Source organism: Engraulis encrasicolus, chromosome 12, assembly GCF_034702125.1.
Source record: "Engraulis encrasicolus isolate BLACKSEA-1 chromosome 12, IST_EnEncr_1.0, whole genome shotgun sequence".
Classification (NCBI taxonomy): Eukaryota; Metazoa; Chordata; class Actinopteri; order Clupeiformes; family Engraulidae; genus Engraulis; species Engraulis encrasicolus.
The window spans coordinates 18,016,591-18,041,590 of NC_085868.1; the positions used below are offsets into that span (position 1 = coordinate 18,016,591).

A 25,000-nucleotide genomic window follows, 5' to 3' on the forward strand; every position below is an offset into this window, starting at 1 on the left:
TAGCTAGCTTCTAAAACAGGGTTCGCTAATGTCCTGTAGAGTTTGAATGGGTTTGGCTGACAGTTGCTAAGCTAGCTGTTAATATGGCCATTAGATGTATTGTATTTAAAAACTGCTTTTGTTTGGCATTTTAACCACCTGAACTGTAAAACGTGAATAAAGAGAGAATCTTGTATGCTATCATTCATGTCTAATTACGCCACAACTTTTTAAATTAATAGCAAGAAGCTTCTTTGTTAGTGGTAGAATTACGTTTCAGGTGGCTAGTCAACTAGCTTTGAGTTTGTAATGACTGATTTAGCTGGCTAGCTACTAGGCCCCAGGTGTGAATGGCCATTCATGCTGTCTATTGTCTTTTAAAATGGCGTTTGTCTTTCATTTAATCTCATGTAATACTTGACCAAAAAGAAACTGATGTTGTACCATCTAATTATGCCCCAACTTTTAGAAGTAGGCTACTAGTGGAATATTACGTTTTACATAGCCAGCTGGTTAGCTTTGTGATTCATTCTAGGGACTGGGCTCAACTGAATGAGTTAGTTCGCCCCCTGTTGTCACGGAGGTGAATTGACGTCATTAAATTCTCAGCGGGAAAAAAAACACCACGCCCTTTCCTGCATGCGCACGCAGGGCGACTATGAGGAATACACATCCCGCTGACAGTACGTCCATGCTGTACCCCAAGTCAGCACAGCATGACTATGTATCAGGCTTAAGGCTGTAACGATATTGCATCGAACCGAGGTATCGCGGTACGCAGACCCACGAACCCCTATCGCGAAACTGCCTCGCAGAATCGCGATGCGCCCTTTAAAAGTTGTTACCAAAGTTCTTCCCTAACAAAATCTCTGTTGTTACCCCTCAGTCTAGAAAACAGCAACATAAAGGCAAATGTTTGCATATGCGCTTAAAAAAGACAAGTAGAAAAGGGGCGCACATGTGCGAGTAACACTTCCATTCATCCCTCTCTTATAAAATGTTCCGTCCAACCAGTGCATTTGTTATTATCAATTGCCTGAGCAACCTCCGCGAGACGAAACACTCGGAAACGTCGGAAGGTAAAGCACAGAAATGAACAACAGACCCAAGAAGGCTTTATCAAACGTGTGAAGGTGTTAAGATTCATGCATGCGCCGATGCTGTTGAGTGGAGATAGACGTTGAGCAGAGAGAGAGAAAGAGAGCGAGAGAGGGAGATGCTCCGCCTGCCCAAATTCATAAACCACGCGACGCTCTATCAGGGAAGTGTCTGAAGTCGGGCGAACGTTGAGGTCGATGTGGATATTAATAGGCAGCGTTATTCTTCCCCGCATTGACCGCCTGCCTAGCGAAAACATGCTCCATTTCAGCCTGCATCCATTCCCGCTCTTGACAAAATGTCAAATCACAAAACCAAACAAAGGACAACGTGCCTGTTGCATAGGCCTAGTGAGAACATAGGCTAACTGAGTTTCGAGTTTTGTTTGTATAAGCGTGCGCGCGCTGCTGCACGATCAAAAAAGTTTAAAAAATATTAAACATCAAAATTAAGTGTTGCATTTTTGTAAGTAACTTTACACAACATGTTTCCTGACGAAATATGACCAGTGTTGTTTCAGTTAATGTTTGGATATTAATTGGATAATGTTTGATAATGTGAGACAGTTGTTAGACTAATAGGCTACCTACTGGAACCCTGACCCTTCTCTCTCCGTCTCTGTCTCCCTCACACATGGTCAGCATCTCAGCATCATATGATCTAAGCCTATTAATAAGAAGCCTACTTTTCCTTGGTGAACTAATATCCCTTATTGTGCTTTGATGTCAACACCTGGGGAACAGGTTGCAGTGGTATATCTGCAGCATCATTTAGGTACACCTACAAAATTAATGTAGGCAGATAGGCCTAAATGCAAAAAGAAATCATATATATAGCCTATATAGGCCTATAATTTATTTTCTTCTTTTTTTCCTTTAAAAATAAAATAAAATCGTGGGGCATATCGAACCGTGGGTCATATATCGTGATACAAACCGAATCGTGGGTTGGGTGTATCGTTACAGCCTTAGTGTGCACGTTTTTGTGCATGTGGGTGGTTGACGTTTAAGGGCGTAACGAAAAAAAAAAAAAAAGTTTTTCAAATTCCTGAAAAAAATGATGGATAAAAATTGGAAAAAAATAGAAAAAAATAAAGCACTTAGTGGTCTGTGGAATTTCACCTTATTTTTGCCATTTTTGGGAAAATGTGTCCTGCATCAACACAAAGCATAGGCATGTCACACCGCAGGAAAATGGAGTCACACCACAGGGAATTCACTGCATTATGGCCATTTTAATCCTTTTGTATACATGACTGACATCTGAGCTCATGCTAACTTGATAATGATATTGTGTTTAATCTTAATATGTGTTTTCATTTATAAAAAAAAAAAAAATTTCCTCCTATAAGAGCAGTCACACCACAGGACACCATAAAATGAACCTAAGCATTGCGTGACAGAAAGATTGCAATATGAAGACATATTAAGAGGTTAAGAGTCACCTTAAACTTCCACAGCACTCTCCAATAACTGAGGTACTGACTGGTTAGGAGCCAGTCTTTAAGAGCCTTGTTGTTGGCCTTGCAGCTGCCCATTCACAAACATTGACATACATGTCACCCCACAGGACGCAATTTGTGTTACGAAATTGAACTTGTAGTTAATATTACTGTCTTGAGTTTTTTCCACATTCACATATCTTAATCTAAAGTTAAGATTTATGCAATCATGCCAAATGCTTCATACATTATTCAAAATGTTGTTGGTTAATTTATATATATATTATTATATATTGTTTCATTAATGTTACAGTCACACCGCAGGAAATTTGACATATAAACCTTTACATAAATCTTAACAAAAATGTTTCTTCTCATCTAAGACTAATATGAAACATAATGGTCCACATCTTCTTTCATTGACATATGTTTTTAAAGGGAAAAATAACAGTTTTGTAGGTTTTTAACCAATGTTACGAAAAAACAAGGCGTCACGTCTCCCACCCATGTACATGTACGTGAACGTGTCTGTGTGTGTGTGCACGTTTGTCTGTGTATTCCTGTCTGAACAGGTGTGTGTATGGATGTGCATGTTTGTGTGGGATGTCTGAGTGGTGGCAAAGGAAGAAGGCCCAGGCGACATGGCTGTTTGGCACTGGTTGGCATCCCGCTGTGTTGTGCGTCCAAGTGTGGGAGAGACAGACAGAAACACGGACATTCTTGCAGAGGACCAGCCAGAATGGCGCAAGAGGGAGAGAGAGACAGCAACGCAGTACAGACAGAACGAGAGGAAAGGGGTGGGGAGGAAGGAGGGGGGTGTTCCATCCCTCCCATGGAGTGCTGTAGTGAGCCACAGCAAGAGAGACAGAGGGACAAACAGACACTACCAACGGAGCAGAACAGAGTGTTGCACAGCAGAGGAGCGGAGAGGAGTGGAGCACAGCAAGAGAGAGACAGCACACACACAGAGAGATAGACAACAAGAGTGAAGGGGGGGCACACGCGCTTGTTCCATACTTCCTATAGAGTGGCACAGTGTGGTACATAGTACAGAGAGAGAGAGAGAGATAGAGAGAGAGAGAGAGAGAGAGTACTAACACAGATGGAAAAAAGAAACACAGAAAGAAAAGAGAAAGAACTGCACTGGTGGTGGTGGAGGTGATGTCTGTGGGGGTGGTGGTGTCTGTGGTGATGGTTGTGTCTGTGAAGGAGGTCTCTGTGGTGGTGGTGGTGGTGTCTGTGGTGGTGGTGGTGTCTGTGGTGATGGTTGTGTGTGTGAAGGTGGCTGTATCTGTGGGGCTGGTGATGGTGGTTGAGTCTTTGAAGGAGGTGTCTCTGATGGTGATGTCTGTGGTGATGGTGGTGGTGTCTGTGGTGGTGGTGATGGTGTTGATGGTGGTTCAGTCTGTGAAGGTGATGTATGTGATGGTGGTCGTGGTGGTTGTGTCTGTGAAGGAGGTGTCTGTGATTGTGATGTCTGTGGTGGCGTAGTCTATGATGATGTTGGTGGTGTCTGTGGAAGAGGTGTCTGTGGTGGTAGTGGTGGTGGTGGTGGTTGTGACTGTGAAGGAGGTGGCTGTGTCTGTGCGGGTGGTGGCTGTGTCTGTGGATGGTTTTGTCTGTGAAGGAGGTGGTGGCGGTGGTGGTGTCTGTGGAGGTGGTGGTGGTGGTGGTGGTGGTGTCTGTGGAGGTGGTATCTGTGGTGGTGGTGTCTATGGTGGTGGTGGAGTGGGCCATGCCTGTGGTGGTGGTGGTGGTTGTGTCTGTGAAGGAGGTATCTGTGGTGGTGGTGGCTGCGGGCCGTGGTTGGCACTGTGAAGAAGATGCCTGTCGTGGTTGAGTGGGCCATGCCTGTGGAGGTGATGTCTGTGGTGATGGTGGTGGAGTGGGCCATGGCTGTGCCTCAGCAGGGGAGAGCGGAGGGGAGGTGGTGGTGGTGATGATGTGGTGATGATGATGTGGTGGTGATGGTGGTGGTTGTGTGTGTGGTGGTGGTGGTGGTGGCTATGTGTGGAGGTGGTGGCTATGTGTGTGGAGGTGGTGGTTGTGTGTGTGGTGGTGGTGGTGGTGGTTGTGTCTGTTGTGGTGGTGGTGGTGGCTATGTGTGTGGAGGTGGTGGTGGTTGTGGAGGTGATGTCTGTGGTGGTGGAGTGGGCCATACCTGTGTCTCAGCTGGGGAGAGCAGAGGGGAGGATGTCTGTGGTGGTGGCTGTGTCTGTGGTGGTGGCTGTGTCTGTGGTGGTGGTGGTGGTGGTTGTGGTGGCTGTGGATAGTTGTTGTTGTTGGTGGTGGTGGTGGTGATGATGATATGGTGATGATGGTGTGGTGGTGATGGTGGTGGTTGTATCTATGGTGGTGGTGGTGGTGGCTATGTGTGGAGGTGGTGGCTATGTGTGTGGAGGTGGTGGCTATGTGTGTGGAGGTGGTGGCTATGTGTGGTGGTGGTGGCTATGTGTGTGGAGGTGGTGTCTGTGGTGGTGGTGGAGTGGGCCATGCCTGAGTGTCAGCTGGAGAGAGCGGAGTAGAGGGGAGGACAGCACACACAGATGGTTCCCTTCGCCAGTTAATTAGAAGCTCACTCTGAGCCGCTGTTGCACATATGGGCGCACGCTACGTTTCACAGCACTTTCGCCTGCGACACCGAATGCATCACGGCATCAGGCTGGTCCTAGTACACAATGGAAACAAAAGTAGAGTTTGACTTCATTTGGTGTGAGATATATGGAACAAATCTTACACGTCAGGACAGAGGTATCAGTTCAGGGACCAGAAAGCCCATGCAAAATATTTCTTCTAAAACAGGCAAAAACAGAACATGTGTTGTTGAACATGCGTTGTTGTACATAAATCAAGCTTTGACTTTCAAAGGATCTTATTATTTAACAACTATGTCCCTCTACATATTGTGTTTTACAACTTTTCCAAACGGTTTCAGAAACATATGCCTTGAGGGACTGTATGAACTCATGACAGGTGTTTTGTTTCTCCTGCGATGTATTCATATCAAAATACATTATGCTCATGGTTATGGTAACCATGAATCATTTATATAGTGTTTTAACTGTAGTCTCCAGTCCATTATAAAGACCTAAAAACATTTCAAAGTGCCTTGGATATGGGGGATTCGTAAATTGAAAACAGGTGGCGGAAAATAATTTTTTTTTTGTCTGATGTAGAGTGAAGGTACAAAAGCATAACTTTGAAACATAAACATGTACTGTACCATTTTCACTGAGATTTCACAAACCATATATGACGTGTTTTTAGTCACGTGCAGCCACTATATCGATCAGTTCGTTTTTTAGGTTTTTACAGTGAGAGATTGGACAGGAAATGAGTGGGCAGAGAGAGATGGGGAAGATTCAGCAAAGGATGTGGGCCGGAATCGAATCCGGGTCGTAGGCGTAGCAGCCCAGTGCCCTACCGTTAGAGCCATGGTAGGGCCTCAGTTTGTTTTTTGAAGGCTTTGGAATGTGGCATTGCCCTGTTCAGCTCGTGTCCCAGTATCCACATCCTACAAGAGCTGAAGAATGTTTCTTTTTTTAAAATATATATTTTTTTAGGGCTTTTGTCCCTTTATTTTGTGACAGGACAGTGAATGAGAGACAGGAAATAAGTGGGGGGAGAGAGATGGGAAAGGATCGGCAAATGACCGGGATGGAATCGACCCCAGGTCGCCGGCGTAGTAACCGAGTGCCCTACCCTTAGGCCACGGCAGGGCCCTGAATAATATTTCTTGTGAAATCCTCAACCCTCAAAGGGTTAATGACTTTCCAGTCCCCCATAGCCTCCTCAACTTACCGTTGGACTCCCACATTAATTCACACAGCGCTCATGCTCATGCATCTGATAGCGATGCCAAGCTGGCCGAAGAGACAGTAATGACTTCGCCTCTTTCTCTCTCTCTCTCTCTTTCTCCTCGTTTAAGAGTCCTTAACGAATGCAGACTTTCACGGCTGAGCTGCAATGCTCCCATATACAGTATATTCTGAGCAGCACAACACAAGTCCCGTCACTGAGTTGAAACATCACCACGGTTTTGAAGAAAGGGATTATTGTGGACATAAGGCAATATTACACTATATGTATCTCACTCCAGAGAGCTTATCTTATGAGAAAAATGTTGTAGGCCAGTTCTGTGTTGTGGCTCCAACAATATCTTTTTCCACTTTCATTCCTTTGAGTTTTTTATTTATATATTTTTTTCTTTATTTCTCCACATCACCCAGCTGCCGATTGGTTTTTGGCTGGACGACTGTGGTGCAGAATGACAGAATGTAGGACACTTGAGAAAAAAGTTGGACGAATCCCCACTCTGCCTCTTCAATGAGCATACATGACAGCTCGCGCAATGGCTTTCATGTGGACTATGCAGTCCCCAGCCTTTATATATTCCCCCATCTCTTTTTTAGTAGAGAGAGTGTGAGAGAGAGAGAGAGAGAGAGAGAGAGAGAGAGAGAGAGAGAGAGAGAGAGAGAGAGAGAGAGAGAGAGAGAGAGAGAGAGAGAGAGAGAGAGAGAGAGAGACTGGGGGAGAGAGGAGGGGTGGACAGACAGTAAGAAAGACAGTGAAAAGTGAAAAAGGAAGATGACAGATGGACAGATAGATAAATGGAGAGATATAGAGAGAGGGAGAGAGAGAGAGAGAGAGAGAGAGAGAGAGAGAGAGAGAGAGACAGAGAGAGAGAGAGAGAGAGGGAGAAAGAGATGGAGTGAAAAAAAGTGAGAGAGGGAGAGAGAGGGGGACCAAGCGCACTTATGAATTATTTATAGGGGTACAGCAGTGGCGAGGGACTGCGAGTGAGCGAGCGAGGGATCCGGCGAGGGAGAGTGAAGAAATGTATTGTGGTATCAAATTGCCTCCTCTGAGCCGCGCGCAGCTAAGCAGTCCACAGTGGACTTCAGACGCCTCCTCTGTGTGTGTGTACATATGTGGACGTTTGTGTTAAAGTACCCCCTATCTTTCTCTCACACGCACTCATGGACATACGACATACACACAAACCATATAAACAAACACATACATACATGCATGCAGGCATGCACACGCATGCACACACATTCGTACATACACACACGCCCGTGCATGTGCACGCACACACGCACGCACAAACACACAAACAAACAAACATACATATGCATGCGTGCACACACAGACACACACAAACACACACACACACACACAGTCGCATAGTCATGAGCGCACACACCCACAGTACAGACAGGCGTGAACACACACACACAGGTGCATAACTCTGCACACACACACACACACACACACACACACACACACACACACACACACACACACACACACACACACACACACACACACACACACACACACACACACGTCAGACACATAGGCTATGTAGGTTGGAGAGGCTTAAATGAGATTGTCCAATTAACCTCTTAACCTACCACGCCCACTTCCGGGCCCGTCGACGGTCCCAGTTTAAAAAAAACCAAGTTGCAACAGGACGCATGTTGTTATATTCTATTATGACCAATTTCCAGCCAAACTGACCAACTACCCGTTATTAATATAGTTTCAACTCGGTGCCCATCAAATTTGGGCAACTTTGATGCAGTTGTTAGCAAGAACAGGCTTTAGTTGTTAGCAAGAACCTAGCTTAGCATTTCCCAGTCATTTGAATAGGAAGTTGCTAAGTGTTAAAAACGATCTCTGTTGACACATTTAAATGTATTTTTACCACACACAAACGGTACAAATAAAGTCACCAACCTTCAAACTGTGCCAATAAGCCATCCAGTATGCTTCCATAGTCCAAAACGATGTTTATTTGCTTGATCGATGTGACGCTAAGAATGGTGCCTTGTGTACATCCACTTTGCTGCATCATCTTCTCTGACATGTTTTCACCACATTTCTTCAAGTTGTCATCTATTGTTACACATGAATCAAAAGCTGACGATGTCCCCTGTAATATTCCAGAGCTATTTTTTGGCGTGGAGCAACGTGTACGGAGAGGCAGACGTCTGTTTCACCTAAGCACAGCATTCTTGTATGCGTCTCGTAGTGAACCTTTATTTTGGTAGTTGACAAGATAGGCTGAGAGGTCACAAACGCTCACCCAAACTTGAGTGACATCTAATTCAGCCAATAGTATGCTTTCTTCTGACAATGTAGGTTGGTCATTCATCCCGATTGGTGAATCCCTCACGTTTCTCACGGCATGCGTATCTGCCGCATGGTTTTGGTTGTCACAACAACATTGGAGTTGCCGCCTACTCTGCTTGCTTTACGCATCGTAGAGCAGCATTTCTCGTCAGCAATTTCGGGTTTGTACTCCCTAAAAGTGTGTGTTGCCTGTGAGTGTGAGTAGTCTGTGCTTTCTGTGAGTCGAGTGTTGTGAAGACATCATGGATGGACGCGGTAGGAAGCGGTATACTTTGGCCGAAATCCACGCTCAACTTTTTGATGACGGCGGGAATGAGACAGAGGATGATGCGGTGTCCGAAGCTGACAGCACCGACTCAGCGCTTCAGGCGTTTGAGGACGGCATAGATGTCGTCCTCGATTTGTAAGTGATCATTTTGTCACTGTATCGTGAAAGGCATAATTGTGTCACTGCATAATGAAAGTGATAATTCTGCTGCTGAATGAAAGTTTAGAACTTTATTGTCCCCATGTGGTAATTGTGCCAGCAGTACAGACGCTGCAAACGCACCAGATATAAACACTGACAGGAATATTAGACAGCAGTATAGTGAGAATACATTTTATTACATTTAATTGATTCCATACATGAATACATACACAAATCATGCAGTCAGAAAGAAAAATGCGTTCACTGTCAGTGTTTCCCATGTCTTTTACCATTTACAGTATTGAATGGCAATGCTGTTTATCATTACTTTGTAAGTTTATTCTAAAGTGCTTATGTCTGCAACTATATGATTAACTGTAATGTAATGATAAATATACTATAACTTGCATTTTGTTGGTGTAGCCAAGCTAAATGGATAATGGCAACTTATTCAGCTGACATGCAATTAGCAGTGAGGCAAAAAAAAAAAAAAAAAAGCATGAACTGTCACATTCATTGTCAGTGCACTCCCATGTCCTGCAGCCTGCTTTACTACAATATGTTATGGCAATTCATACTGTCAATATATAGCCATGATTTATTCTTCAGTCTGTCTTTGTTTCACTGCAGGATACACTGTAATGTAGTGGTAAATGAAATGTAATTTTTTGAAAATGTAATGTAAATGAAAATGTAATTAAAAAAAAAAAACTGTTACATCTAAATAAAAGTATAATTAATGTTGTGTATCCTCTTGTTCATACAGTGAGGAGACATCTGACTCGGATGATGGGAACACATCTGATGACCCTTTGGAAGGGACTTCAACTGCCCCACACCCAGCTGCCTCTCCAACTCCTCCAGCTGCCTCTCCAACTCCTCCAGCTGCCTCTCCAACTCCTCCAGCTGCCAGCAGTGTGCGCATGAGTGGCAGGCGCCGTGATCTCCACCCTGCTCCAACTCCATGCCCTCCTCCAGTTAGTCGTGGTGCTAGGCGTGGTAAGCGCCCCTCAAAAGCCTCTGCTCCAACTCCATGCCCTCCTCCACCAAGCCGTGGTGCTACGAGTGGTAAACGCACCTCACAAGTCCCTGCCTCAACGCCAAGCCGTCCTGCGAAGCGTGCATCCCTGGGTCCACCGCCGCAGGACTCCGACTTCTGGCGTGATGCAACGAGTGAAGACGTGGAGCCTCCACCGTTGCCATTTCGACCCAGGCGCCCTCCAGGACCACAGCTGGACCCTCAGGTAGACTACCGGCCGCTTGACCTGTTCTTATTGTTTTTCAGCAAGGACGTGGTTAGGACCCTGTGCAGGCATACCAATCTCCATGCTGCAAAAAGGGCTGCACAAGGACGAAAGAGGAAGTGGGTCGACATAGAGCCAGAGGAGATGTACCGCTTCATCGGATTGGTCATCTACAAGGGATTGATGAAGTTGCCAGAGATGCGGGACGGATGGAGGAAGGACCGCCTTCACAGTTTTCCCTTCCCTGCATCCGTCATGCCAGGGTACAGATACTTACCANGTACTTACATGATATATAACAAGTTTATTTTCTTGGTAAGAAATTGGTAATACTTTGGTAAGAGCGTTCACTTTACTTTACAGTACAGTTTCCCCTTCTTTACCTGGTAACTGAATATCTGTAACTCGGTAACAGTGCAGAAACTTACCATGTACTTACATGATTTATGAAACAAGTTTAATTACTTGGTAAGAAATTGGTAATACTTTGGTAAGAGCATTCGCTTTACTTTACAGTACAGTTTCCCCTTCTTTACCTGGTAAATAAATATATGTTACTTGGTAACAGTGCAGAAACCTACCATGTACTTACCAAACACTTTTGACTCAACGGCTACAAGAATGAAGATAGAGCCCATGGCAATGTGTGACATCAGCAATTGTTTTGTCAGGTAAGTACCACATTTACCCATGCAATAAATGGGTATGTATGGTGATAAACACAGTAACTACAATGAAATACTGTTCCTTGTAAGTTCTGACTTTGGAGTTGTGTAATTACCATCCAGAGCAGCACATCAACCTAGTAATTAAATGTGGTATTGCTGTAAAACAAACAGGTAAATAGGTAGTACTTTCATCCTTTTTAAAATTGCCATCAAACAATAATTACCCAGAAAATACACAGTGTAGTGTCATGGTAAGTTTTGAGGTTTTTCCCTCTAATTAGGCTACATAGTATTTACATCGTAATAACCCCCTTTTTACATTCTAGGTAGGCCTACCATGTAACTTCTCTCTGTTACCTAGTTGTCACCCAGAAAGTACATAGTAAATACTGTACCGTAGAGAGAAGTTACATGGTACCTAGAATGGAAAAAAAGGGAGGTAGTTACGATGTAAATACTATGTAATTACAGGGGAAAACTCAAAACTTACCAAGAAACTACACTGTGTATTTTCTGGATAACAATTGGGTAATTTCTCTCTGTTACCCAATTGTTACCCAGAAAATACACAGTGTAGTTTCACGGTAACTTTTGAGTTTTTTCCTCTGTAATTACACAGTATTTACATCGTATTTACCCCCTTTTTACATTCTAGGTACCATGTAATTTCCCTCTGTTACCCAGTTGTTACCCAGAAAGTACATAGTAAATACTGTACCGTAAAATAAAGCGTTACCAAAATATGCTCATAGAGGGAGCTAAGATCTTCACTGGATCTTTCAATAAGATAATAACCCAAAACTTGCATCCAAAATAGTTCAAATGTTCCTCAAGGATACTAAAACCATGGTCATGGAGTGGTTCAGACCTCAATCCTTTAGATAGTATTTGAAGAGTGCTAAATGACACTGTATTGACTATTAATGATAAGGGGGCTAATAATTTTGTCCTTGCCATTTTTACACTTTTTTGTTTAAACTCATTGTGAAAATGGAAAAGTCCAAATTTAACTTATTGGATACAATCTCCATGGTGTATTTGTTTCCAGAATAACACACATTTATTAATAATGATCATTCTCAATGATCAATGAAGAGATATGTCTAATTTCAGGAGGGGGGCTAGTAATATCGTCCTCAACTGTACGTATGTAAGTTTGACTATTTTTTAGCAAAACAATAAAATGTTCAAATTCACATTTTTTGCTTTAGATGAGAGATACGTATGTGCAAGATGTACATAAATTTGAATGAACCCCAAAAAATAATTTATATAGTGGTATTTCTGTATAAACTGCTTGGGGTCATAAATGACCCCGCTCGGTCAGATTACTCGCAAAAACAGGCCGGTCGCTTGAGGGTTAATATGTTTATAAGACACCTCACAATTTACCCCTCCACTGTCATCCATTAGGCCTATTTAGATAGGCTATTTGTAGTGGCATGGTGCTCAGAGATTAGCAATGGGCACTGCAGCCATTAAGAGAGGAACTGGAGTTTTACCTACCATTAATAAGATAACCCATACAGCGTTATCAATAACTGCAAAGGCAATAGACAGAAGAAGAAGCTGATGAAGAAGAAGCTTAATTTCTTAACTCAGGAATGAGTCCTTCTAGCTCCGAGAAATTGCTTTTGCAAATAACTTGGAAATGTCAGATCATGAAATAATTTTTAGGCTAAGTCTTGTGACAAGGTGTAACAAAACTTGTACCTCCCTAAATGATGGATTTGGTGGTGTTACTAGGCATACTCCTGTGTTAGATTTCCTTCATACCTGGCTTCACACGCGGGATTTTTTTTTCAACTCCACCGCGAACGTGCATTTGCGTTTCTATCGGCATTGCAGTCCGTCGAACCGGCGGACAGATGCGCTTTCGCTTGTAAACATGGGGCGCACTGGCTAGTCCCCAAGGCTACTTCTTTCGGACACATGGTGCGAAGTGGCTAGATTTGATGAGAAGGGCGTGACTAATTTGTGAACGGTAGAGAGAAACCTGGAGTGGAGTCAAATGGAATGGAGTGAAAATTACAGTGCAGATGAATTAGGTCTATATTTCAGGCAGTCCAACAAAATCCCGGACATTTCTGAAATTCCCCCCGGACATTTTTTTAGGTCTCAAAAGTAGGACATGTCCGGGGAAAACCGGACGTCTGGTCACCCTACCATACAGTGTGATATTAACTGGAAAGGTTATGGCTAAACTTACATCAAAACGAATTCATAATGAAACAGAGTTCGTTTCTACAGTAAACCAAGCACCCAATGAAGCAGACATTTTGCAACAAACTTGCAAATGTAACGGAGGCTAACTAGCACAGAGTTGGCGTAGAACGTTGGTAAACCTCCCTCCGATAGCCTCATACAGTCTCGTGCCGTTGGGCCGAGAGACTAGTCTCTTGGCCCAGCGGTATCGTACTGTGTCTCCCATTGCCGAATCGTTGTAGTTGACGAGGTCGCACGTTCGATCCCCGAGGGGGGTGAACAGGTGCAAGATGACCTCCGTCACAGTGGTGCCGCTGACCCGGGATGGGAGTGAGGTTTAAGGGGGAGAGTGTAACGGAGGCTAACTAGCACAGAGTTGGCGTAGAACGTTGGTAAACCTCCCTCCGATAGCCTCATACAGTCTCGTGCCGTTGGGCCGAGAGACTAGTCTCTTGGCCCAGCGGTATCGTACTGTGTCTCCCATTGCCGAATCGTTGTAGTTGACGAGGTCGCACGTTCGATCCCCGAGGGGGGTGAACAGGTGCAAGATGACCTCCGTCACACACACAAACCATGATTCTTGTTGTTAACCCGTTAGCATAACGCTAACCGTTAGCATAATGCTAACGGCATTAGTGAACCAGACTGCTGGTGATAACTTCAGATGCCACTGCTGTAACTCGAACAGGACAAGTTATACACAGTAAAAACGAAGTTACGTTTATAATAGAGTCAATTTCTAACAAGAAACTAAGCTCCCAACGAACTGAACATAGGCCTAGTTGTGAAGTGGCAATGGGACCTACCGTGTGTAGTAGGCCTATGCGAAATCATTTCAAATCACTATAGCAACCATAAACAATACAATTGTTTTGCTATCCCCTGTCAATTACGTATTGAAATTATGAAAAAAATGACATGATGGGACTAAAACAATGAACTTAACTTACATAGGGCTTTAATTTCACTGACTTCTTGAACATTCTCTGCAGCGTGGCCCATATTGTCAGTTGAAATTTGAAACGATCTTTCACGGACATCAGAGCAGTCTCGTAACCCAATGAAATGGGTTACTGGCTGGATTAACATTATGGGTTAAAACCAGAGATGGGACCAAGTCACTAATTTGCAAGTCGCAAGTAAGTCTCAAGTCCTTCCAATCAAGTCCGAGTCAAGTCACAAGTTACGACACATTTGACCAAGTCAAGTCCAAGTCCAAGTTGTACCCAAGTCAAGTCAAGGTCAAGTCCAAGTCCAAGTCTTATTTTCCCCAAGTCCTTAACAAGTCACCATGTATTCTATGTACAATATTGACAATTACCTTTGGTCATAAATGCATTACCTATCCACACTGCTTTATATGTCCCCCCTCGCCAGTCATGTCCCTTACGAAAATCGACCATGGTATACCATGATTTCAGTTTTTTGAGCATGGTTCGGAATTGGTTTTTGGTTTGACTAGGTTTATCTATAAATTGAACCATGGTTTTACTCTGAAAACTAACCATGGTTTTACCACAGTTTATAATTGTTCATTTAATTTTATCTTTTATCCAACGCACATATCACAATTGATCATATTTTTTTTAGCATGGTTTGTTACTATGGTTAAAGGTAAATTGTTTATTCTTTTTTCTTTCTTTCATGCATTTTTTTCACACGCAAATGCAAAAAAAATATATATTCATTGACTTGGAGCACTATTGCAAGTCATTGCAAGCTAAAACTGTTAAGTCGAGTCAAGTCTCAAGTCAATAGCATACAAGTCGAGTCAAGTCACAAGTCATTCCTAATATTGGCAAGTCAAGTCTCAAGTCGAGTCATTTGTGATTCAAGTCACAAATCAGTCCAAGTCACAAGTCACAAGTCCACATCTCTGGTTAAAACTACCCAAAACTACCCAACCCGTACCTAACCCAGCGTTTTGGGTTACAAAAATAGCCCAGCATTTTTCTGAGTGTAATGTTTATTGGTATGACCAAAGCACAGTAAGTCTTTCAGCTAAAAATGTGTATTTCTGGAAATCCAAAATGGCGGAGCATGGAAAATGCAATTTCCCCAATCAATTAGTACTGAGAATTGTGGGAAGTATCCACAAAAAAGCGTAACAGTTGTGAATGGGCAGCACGAGTTCTGGAAATAAAACACTGAAAATATTACACATTGCACCTTTAATTATTCATTTATTGATATTCATTTGTGTATTCTGTTTCTTGTTCATGCTCATTAGAACATCAAGCTTGGCTTGATCGCCTTGCCTCAACTCAGTATACTGTATAAGGCAAGGCAAGGCAAGTTTATTTATGTAGCGCATTTCATACACAGGTGCAACTCAATGTGCTTCACAAAGTTAACAAATGTAAATGAAAAGAAACAGGGAAGAAAGAAGGAAATGAATTAGAGTCAAAAAAACATTTAAAACATTAAGATAAAACATAAGGTAAAAATAATAATAAAATAAAATAAAACAAATTAAATAAACGTTAAAAATATAAATAATAATAATAAGTAATTTAATCTAGGGGAAAGCATCTGAGAACAGCTTTGTCTTGAGTCTAGATTTAAAGCTATCAATAGTGGGTGCATTTTTTATGTCATCTGGAAGCTGGTTCCAAAGCTTTGAAGCATAGAAGCTAAAGGCTGCCTCTCCACACTTTGTTTTGACTTTTGGAATCACCAGCAAATTCTTCTCCGTTGACCTTAGTGACCTAGTTGGTGCATACAGCTGAAACATATCCAGTAGATATGTGGGTCCCATTCCATTTAGTGATTTAAACACAAGTAGCATAGCCTTAAAATCAATTCTGTAGCTTACTGGGAGCCAATGCAGCGATCTTAAAATTGGAGTAATGTGGTCGAACTTCCTTGTCTTTGTAAGAACCCTTGCAGCTGCGTTTTGTACAAGTTGAAGCTGTTTAATGGTCTTATTGGGGAGGCCAGTAAAAAGACTGTTACAGTAATCAACTTTACTAGAAATGAAAGCGAAAGTGAAAGCCCATTGGGAAACTCCAACTCCCATTGTCATTGTGACACAGCACTCCACAGCACACAAGTGAACACTGCACGCAACGAAATTGCATTTATGCCTCACCCGTGCAAGGGGGCAGCCCTCAGTGGCGCCCCATGGGGAGCAGTGCGGTGGGACGGTACCATGCTCAGGGTACCTCAGTCATGGAGGAGGATGGGGGAGAGCACTGGTTGATTACTCCCCCCACCAACCTGGCGGGTCGGGAGTCGAACCGGCAACCTCTGGGATGCAAGTCTGACGCCCTAACCGCTCACCCATGACTGAAGGCATGTATTAGCTTCTTCAGATCATGTTTAGACATCAGGCCCCTAAATTTAGAGACGTTTTTTATGTGATAAAATGCAGACTTAGTAATAGCTTTCATGTGACTGTTGAAGTTTAGGTCACTGTCAATGAGGACCCCAAGATTTTTAACTGTTTCCCTTGCTTTCAGTCCCTTCGTTTCAAGGATAGTAGCAATCTTTTGTCTCTCCTCTCTTTTCCCAAATATAATTACTTCAGTTTTATCTGTGTTCAGCTGGAGGAAATTGTGAGACATCCATTTGTTAATTTGGTCCATGCAATGATAGAGTGATTCAAGGGGGGTATAGTCATTTGGGGACATAGATAAGTAGAGCTGGGTATCATCCGCATAGCTATGGTAATTTATGGAGTTATTCTCGATAATGTGTCCCAGTGGCAACATATACAGATTGAACAGTAGTGGTCCCAGAATGGAGCCCTGGGGGACCCCACAATTCAGAGACATCGGTGATGAGGTATGTCTTCCAATGGCGACAAAAAAACTTCTTTGTTGTAAGTACGATTTTAACCAGTTGATCACTATGCCTTTAAAGCCAACCCAGTGTTCCAGTCTATGTAGTAGTATAGAATGATTAACTGTGTCGAAAGCGGCACTTAAATCGAGTAGCACCAAGACGGATAATTTGCCAGCATCAGAATTCAATCTTATGTCATTCATAACTTTAATAAGAGCTGTTTCAGTGCTGTGGTAGGCACGGAAACCTGATTGAAACTTATCAAAATAGCTATTAGACATTAGAAAAGCAGTTAATTGGTTAAAAACAATTTTCTCTATTATTTTACCCATGAATGGTAGATTGGATATGGGCCTATAGTTGTTTAGTACCAGTGCATCCAGGTTGTTCTTTTTCAGTAAGGGTTTCACAACTGCTTCTTTCAGACAGCCTGGGAATATGCCTGTTTGTAGTGAGGTGTTGATGATCTGAAGTACATCTGATGATATTAGATTTAAGATGGATTTGAAGAAGGCTGTTGGTAAAATATCTAAGTCAGATGTAGAGGAGCTAAGACTTTGTACCGTTCTATTAAGAATGTCCACATCAACTAAATGAAAATTTCTCATGAGGTTAGGATTTAACTTCACCATAGCAAGTTGGTCTGAATCTTGGGTCGGTTGCACATGTGTGAGTATGTTTGTACGTATTTTTTCAATCTTTCCTTTGAAAAAGGATGCGAACTCATTGCATTTGCTGACTGAGAGGAACTCAGAGGGCATTTGATTTGGGGGCCTTGCTAGCTTTTCCACGGTGCCAAACAGGACACGTGCATTATTAATATTTCTGTTAATTATGTCAGAGAAAAAAGATTGTCTAGCTTTAGAAATTTCTTGGTTGTATTTCGAGAGTGTGTGTTTATAGATTTGGTAGTGGACTTCAAGTTTGGATTTACGCCACTGTCTTTCAGCCCTCCTGCATTCTTGCTTTAGCAATATAACTGTGGGATTCATTCTCCAAGGTGCTTTTTCACGTCCCACTGTTTTGATTTTTTCGGGGGCAATAACATCCATAATACGGGTCATCCTTGAATTAAAATTAACCATGAGATCATCTGCACTCTCTGAAGTTTGACTTTGGATCTCTGAAAGTGCTTGCTGAAAGAGTGAGGCTGTCTCACAGTTGATTATACGTTTTTTGACTGTAACAGATTCCCTTTGAACATGAGGGTACATAGAAACATCAGAAAAAATGCAGTAATGGTCAGAAAAGCCATAGTCTTTGACACTAGCACAAGCATTAAGGCCTTTTGTTATTATTAGGTCTAAAGTGTGACCTTGGTTGTGTGTTGGTCCTGTTACATGCTGTGTGAGGCTAAAAATGTCAATAAGACTTAAAAATTCCTTAGCATAGACATTCTCTAAGTCGTCCACGTGAAAATTTAAATCGCCTGCTATAAACAAGCTTTCATAGTCCACACAAACATTCGACAACAGCTCACCAAATTCCTCTAAGAAGAGTGGTGCAGAAAGTCTTGGAGGTCTGTAAATAGTCAATAACAGTATGTCAGAAGAACATTTTAGAACTGCAGCTAAGTATTCAAAAGATGAAAATTCACCTAGTGATGTCTTTTGACATTGAAACAGTGCCTTGAAAATAATTGCTATCCCCCCTCCCTGTTTATTCTGCCTTTCTGTACTAATGAAATTAAAGTGTGGCGGAGTTGCTTCTATAAGTGTGATAGAGCTAGTGGATTTTTCCAGCCATGTTTCAGTTAAAAATAAAAAATCAAGGTTGTGGGTACAGATAAACTCATTGACAACAAAAGGCTTGTTCCTTAGAGATCTACTATTCTGTAAAGCTAATTTAGCATTGAGCATTGGAGGCATTTCCACTGTGGTAGTGAGTTTTTTTGGGACAAGTCTGAGATTTTCCATGCTTGCCCTCTTGGGGGAATGTATGCGTGTCCTCAAGAGACCTCGCTGAGTTGTTAGAACTGGAATAAGATTGTCCACGGGTCCCCTTATCTGCTAGCCTGATAAACCAGCCTAAATGTATTGGATGTCTTAATTTAGTCTGGCTCCGATGAATGGATAAAACGGAACATTGTTGATGAGCACAACCCGTTGTCTTTCAAACCATGTCTGTGCTAATAGGCCAACGCTCTGACCAATCAGCGCAACTGATTGTGACGTAGTAAGCGCGACAGAATCTGTGGTGGAGGGAGGGGACTGTAAACAAGGGAAGTGGTGAAGCTGTGAGCAGGACAGTGGATAACTTTAACGTTTTGAGATGGAGTCGGACTTTATGTCGCTTTTGCCAAAAAGACATGCGAGTTGCCGGTGTACTAGAACAGTGTTTCCCAACCTTTTTTGTCTCGTGTACCCCTTAAGCCTTTTCATTGTGCCATGAGTACCCCCTAACTCGTGTTTTACATCCCTTTTTCTATTGCAGTGTGACTATGCTCCATGCATTTGTTAAAATTACATTTTTCCAAGTACCCCCTGTAGTGTGCTTGCGTACCCCTAGTGGTACACGTACCCCTGGTTGGGAAACACTGCTCTAGAGTTCAGACATAGTCTACTGGTGTCATCCACTCTAGGTGATGTGATGGCGCATTGTTTACAGTGATCACATCACACATCACCTAGTACAGTGTTTCCCAACCTTTTTTGTCTCGCGTACCCCCTAAGCCTCTTTGTTGTGCCATGAGTACCCCCTAATTCATGTTCAATATCACTTTCTCTGTCCTGATGTGACTGCTCCATACATTTGTTATAGTAATTAAACATTTCCAAGTACCCCCTGCAGTGTGCTCGCGTACCCCTAGTGGTACACGTACCCCTGGTTGGGAAACACTGTACTACAACACTATACAAAACTGTTCCAAAGTTCAACTTCAGCTTTGTCGGTTTCAGCGAACGTCTCGCATGCATCGAGGAAGCCCACGGTGTTAAACATACTTGAAAGAGATCTTCCTGTATTTATAGGCCGTCAGGTCACCTCAATTTTCGTTCATTCTCGCTCCACAGCATCCGAACACGATGCCCATAAGATGATGAACTGACCAAAGCTATTGTAGCGCGAGTCTGGGGGGGTTACAGTTGTGTACGCATGTTCTATGATTCTGTTCTATGGTTTGGTGGGTGCGAGGCACTGTTGGGGTTCGAATAAGGGGAGCGGGGAGTTCTCTCTGTTTACTGTGAGAGATCTACGTAGCAGCTGTGCTACAGTTGGGTTACTGGTAAGCAGTGTACTTGTTCATTATTTTTATGTGGCGTGGCTGTGGCCAACTGTCTCCATTAAACGGACACTTCTGTCTACATCCTGTGTGTTCCCTGCCTACCAAACGCTACACTATGTTTCACTTCAGAGAGGTTCGGATCGTGAAAACATCCAAGGGTATTAGACGTTTACAGAAGAATATTTTCCTTAGCTGAATGAGGAGACACGATACACCACGTGACCGCGCTAAACCAATCACGTTGCCGATTTGGACAGCTATCAATCCTCTTGCGTTCCACAAATTGTACTAAAATAAGGTTTTTAAAATATATATCTCTCTAAGGAAGACAGATTGATTCTTAACAGTTAAGAATGACCGTGATTAATTTCTATCTTGAAGAACAATAATGCATGAGGGTGCCAAAGGCAAAGACATTAGCCCAAATAGAAATAGGCCTACAATATCAATAATATCCAAGATCATCAATAATGATCGTTCATATAGGCTATACAAAGTGGTCCAACTGTTAAACTGTGCTTCAAAAGGCAATGCAAGTTACCTTTCATGATATATACATTTAAAAAAAAAAAAAAATGGAAACAATTCCAATTTTCAGTGATATTCATTCATGCATTTAAAGTGGGATAAATGGATCCTAACATTATCAAACACAAGCAGGTAATTGGAGTGCTTCTGGGTCTTCACCTTTTTTCCTTGGTGCTCATCAGTGTAGGGGCTGTCAAACTTGGTCCAAGAAAAGACAGATGCTGAGGCATTGTAGCCAATTAAAAAAGGAAAAAAAAATGCAACCTTGAGTGCCTCGGCATCCGTCTTCCTGGATTCCTAACAGTGCTTCATTTATAACAAAACAATAATGCAAGTGGTGGTAGATCCCTTTTTTAATCAATAATGGAAGCCATTATAATTATCAATATAATGAATATGCAGTTATTCATGTGGTAATTTATCCATTACTAGATACACAACACATACAAACAGTCATAAGTATATGCTTCAATAGACTGGCCTAACTGCATGGTTGTACCTAAACAGGAGGACTAGGGCATCGGTCTACAACCCCTTGGTGGCAAGGAAGATGGAGGCAAGGCAAACAATTACAGGCTGCCCTTTTAATGTATGCCATTGAAATGTTGACAAAATTATCCACTGTTGGCTCCTTAGTGGCACCTAGAATCCATCTACAGTAACTAATTTGTGAAGTAAGGGGAACAGCTGTTAGTGCTTTATTGACATTGAAGTCTTCTGCAGTGGGAGGCCATGGGAACAACGTTGTCCTTTTTCAGTGTTACTATCTGTCTGGCTCATTTTGCTGGACTGTCACAATCTGTTTCCACACCTAAGGGTAACATGTCGAAGACCATATCTGTTGACAAAGTCTGAGCAGCAAACAACAATTCAGGCATTCAGTATTACAAGTGGTGGGGGTGAATAACACAAGATGCCGGCGGTCATGTCGGAGTCTCCTCTTCAATGTATCCTGTCAATAACAACAAATCAAACAGAAAAATTCATGAGTCATGAATACCGGCAAAGGGGGGCTTGATATTGTAGTTTGTTAACATGGTGGGCAGTGTGGCATAATGATTAGTGAGGTGGTCTTAAGATCAGACTAGGGTTGCTGACTCAAATCTCTGACCACTGCATACACCTCCATCCATGCCTAAAGTGCCCTTGAGCAAGGCATATATCCCAACATTGATTTAAATTACTGTAAGCATTACTGTAGCATCACACTGCCATAAGACTTCAGTCTTCCTACTACAAAATAATACAGGTGGCAAGATGAATGCCTTTATTTCGACAAATAATAAATTGCCTTGCAAACACCTGTAGCTTGAAACAGACAACAACTCCACTTGACTGAACCAGGCCAATATGTATTCCTCAATTTGTACTTAGAAAATAATATATTATAAAGTACATGTGTGTTGGGCACACCCTTGTATGTGTATTTGTGTGAAGTTAAGATATGACTTACTGTTGATTCTCTGCTCTGGCAGGATCCCTCAAAACCTGGTATTCCGTGGGTAGCAACTTTTGAATAACTGCACCTCGAGATCCACACAGTCAATGTCCTTGATATGAAGGTCCTGTCTAGGTCCTTTACTTCAGGAGCTTGCACAAAAGAAAAAAAAAGAATGTAGCTGGTAGACAAACAGTATCCTATATTTTCGCTGGTGGTACAGTTGCATATTGTTAACATCAAGCACACAGACATGATCCTCATTAACGTTCACACCACCTATTACAATCAGTGTGTTAACATGTGATAACAGATTGTAGGCCTAATAGACTGCTGGATAATGTTAACACAGACCCCCTCAATAACTCAGATGGGGTGGGGAACAGTCCTTAACTCAAACACAACATTTGGCTATGATAAAGTACAACCAAGACATCTTTCCACAGATGATAGAACTAGCTTACCCGTCTGTGTGTCTTTGATGAAACCTTTTTGTCTGTCAGATGTGTTCTCCTAGCTTGCCAAAAAAATACCTGAAGGCCTTCCCTTTGTCACGTTTCCCCCTGTGGAAAATCAGTACGTTATTCTTCAATCACAAAGCAATTAAGTCCATATAAACTAGCTTCTTAGTGTTATTTCCACATCAACGGAACAATTAATTCAACATAATTGAGCAAGTGCGTTGTGAGAGATCATCGTGGGGCTCGATTGACTGGGGATGGTTTCTCGGAATGCTCACCGCACTGAAGTGTTTGAGAATACAATCACGCACAAGAATGAGTCTCAGAAGTGTTTTCGTTGGTTTACTCGGTGTATTAACCGTCTGAATACACGGTATCAGTGTGATTCTAGTGTAGATCACTCCACCGGTATGGCACTATTAGCTCAATAACATCGATGTTATTTTAGTGCGACGCGATGCTGGTCTCGTCGAAGTGCAGTGTACTAATTTCCAAAGTGTAAGATTTAACCTCTAGCCGCCGTACACAGCCGTTTATCTGTCATCCCCAGTCAATCAGCCCCACGTTCATCTCACACAACGTCCATGTAAACTTCAATCTTGCGACCACAGACTTTGTTTAGATAGTCAACATTAAAGACTGTAAACTGAGATTAAAAAGGGAGACGTCCGGGGCGACAGTCCATCTGTTACAATGGCAACAGGGTGAAGCGTTTACCAAATCATTACCGTCATCTTTTAGGAATATACTTTACACACACCCTGACGTTGTTAAGAGCATGCCACTTACCATTATATGAGGTGAACCTCGTCCACTCCGAGGACCTTGTCTTGGAAGACAACACGTCGCGTTCAGCAAAAGCCATGCCTCCTGACTGCTCCGAAGACCAACTGGCACTGACGACACATTTTTATGTTTGCTGGGTTATCGACGCCCAGTTGCATGGCAGTGAGTCCAAAATTGCTCGCCTCCTTCGCCTGGTCTTCTAACAAGGGCGAGACGACTACCGGTACTACCATCGGGTTTTCAAAGAGCCCCATCACTTTTGCAATAGCCTGTCGGCAACACGGCGAAAACGTCCTTCTTAAAAATGAATGAACGTAGAGCCTCCTCATTGCTCACGTTTTAACGAAAACCCCAAGTCTAATTCTTCCAAAACTGATGCCGCCGCCATCTTTCTTGTGCTTTCTCCACTGCCCAGCGTCTCACTGATATGTCGTCACTCCCTCAAAACCCCGCCCCAGAACCCTCTGCCCCGCCCGCGTTGATTCAAAACACATCTCTGCGTTGTGATTGGTTTAGTTGCCATCCTGCCAGATTCAGGGCAGTCTTCAATGGTTCGATACCAGTCCCACCCGCAGCTGAAAATTTTTCAGCGTCCAGCAGGTGGCGCTGGTTTACCAGGCTACTTATCTGCTTATTTTCAAAACCACTGTTACTATGTGAGTAGGGACCCAGTTGATATCAGACTGTGCTTTCAACAAGGTCATCATCACTGATACTACTGTACTCCAGAGCACAGACAGGTGGTTGTGGGGCTTTGCCTTTTTTGGGTGCAGTCATGGATGGAAGTATCCTTTTAGATTTTGGGGTAGAATGAGGTTGACCTTGAGAAATATCCGCATAGGAGGCTTGGTAGGAATGTCTGGGGGTAGAAAAGGTAGATCTGGCATAGGGGAGTAGTCTCGCCATAGTTGCTGGAAATCTCAGTCTGGGAGATGAAGATGGTGTTTCGTCGTTCCGGGAAGGTTGTGATTCCATTGGTGATTGCATTTGCATTGTATAAGTGATAAGTAACATAAATGATACACCACCATTTCTGAAACAAGGTCATTTTCCACCTCCCTGTGAGTTATAAATAAATTAATTTTACTTCGGCTCATGCAGCTAATCCCTGTGTCCCAGTGATCCTTACTGTCTAAGAGCTAACACTCGGCAACACCACACTTTTATAAGATTTTGTTGAACCTCACTTATGTAGGATTCCCGGCATCTTTGCTATTTAAACGCTGTCCCAGCATTAATATCAAACAAAATGCAATTATTTCCAAGGCTGACCTGAACAAGAACTATATTCTTGATTTGTTATAGTCAGCAAATGACAGTGCAGTGAAATGCAACAACAGAAGTGTAATTCCTGTAGACCCCTGACAATGCGAGGTGCTCAGGACAGAAATAACAGCAAGTTAGTTGACCTGACATTCACCTCCCCACATCTCATCTACCCATTAACCCTAGTTCATTTGATTTAAGAGATGGGGCCTAACCCACCGCCCACTCTCTCCCTAAGCACGCATTGGACTAAAGCGAATCACATTCACCCACAGTGGAGCTGAACCACACCCCACATCCCACCATGTCCCTCAACTCCCCCTGTCT

At 42.8% G+C, this 25,000-nt stretch overlaps 1 pseudogene; it reads left to right on the top strand.

Moving 5' to 3' along the window:
• The window catches only part of LOC134460381 (low-density lipoprotein receptor-related protein 1B-like), a 372,315-nt pseudogene that overhangs the window by 24,134 nt on the left and 323,181 nt on the right, over positions 1–25,000 (top strand).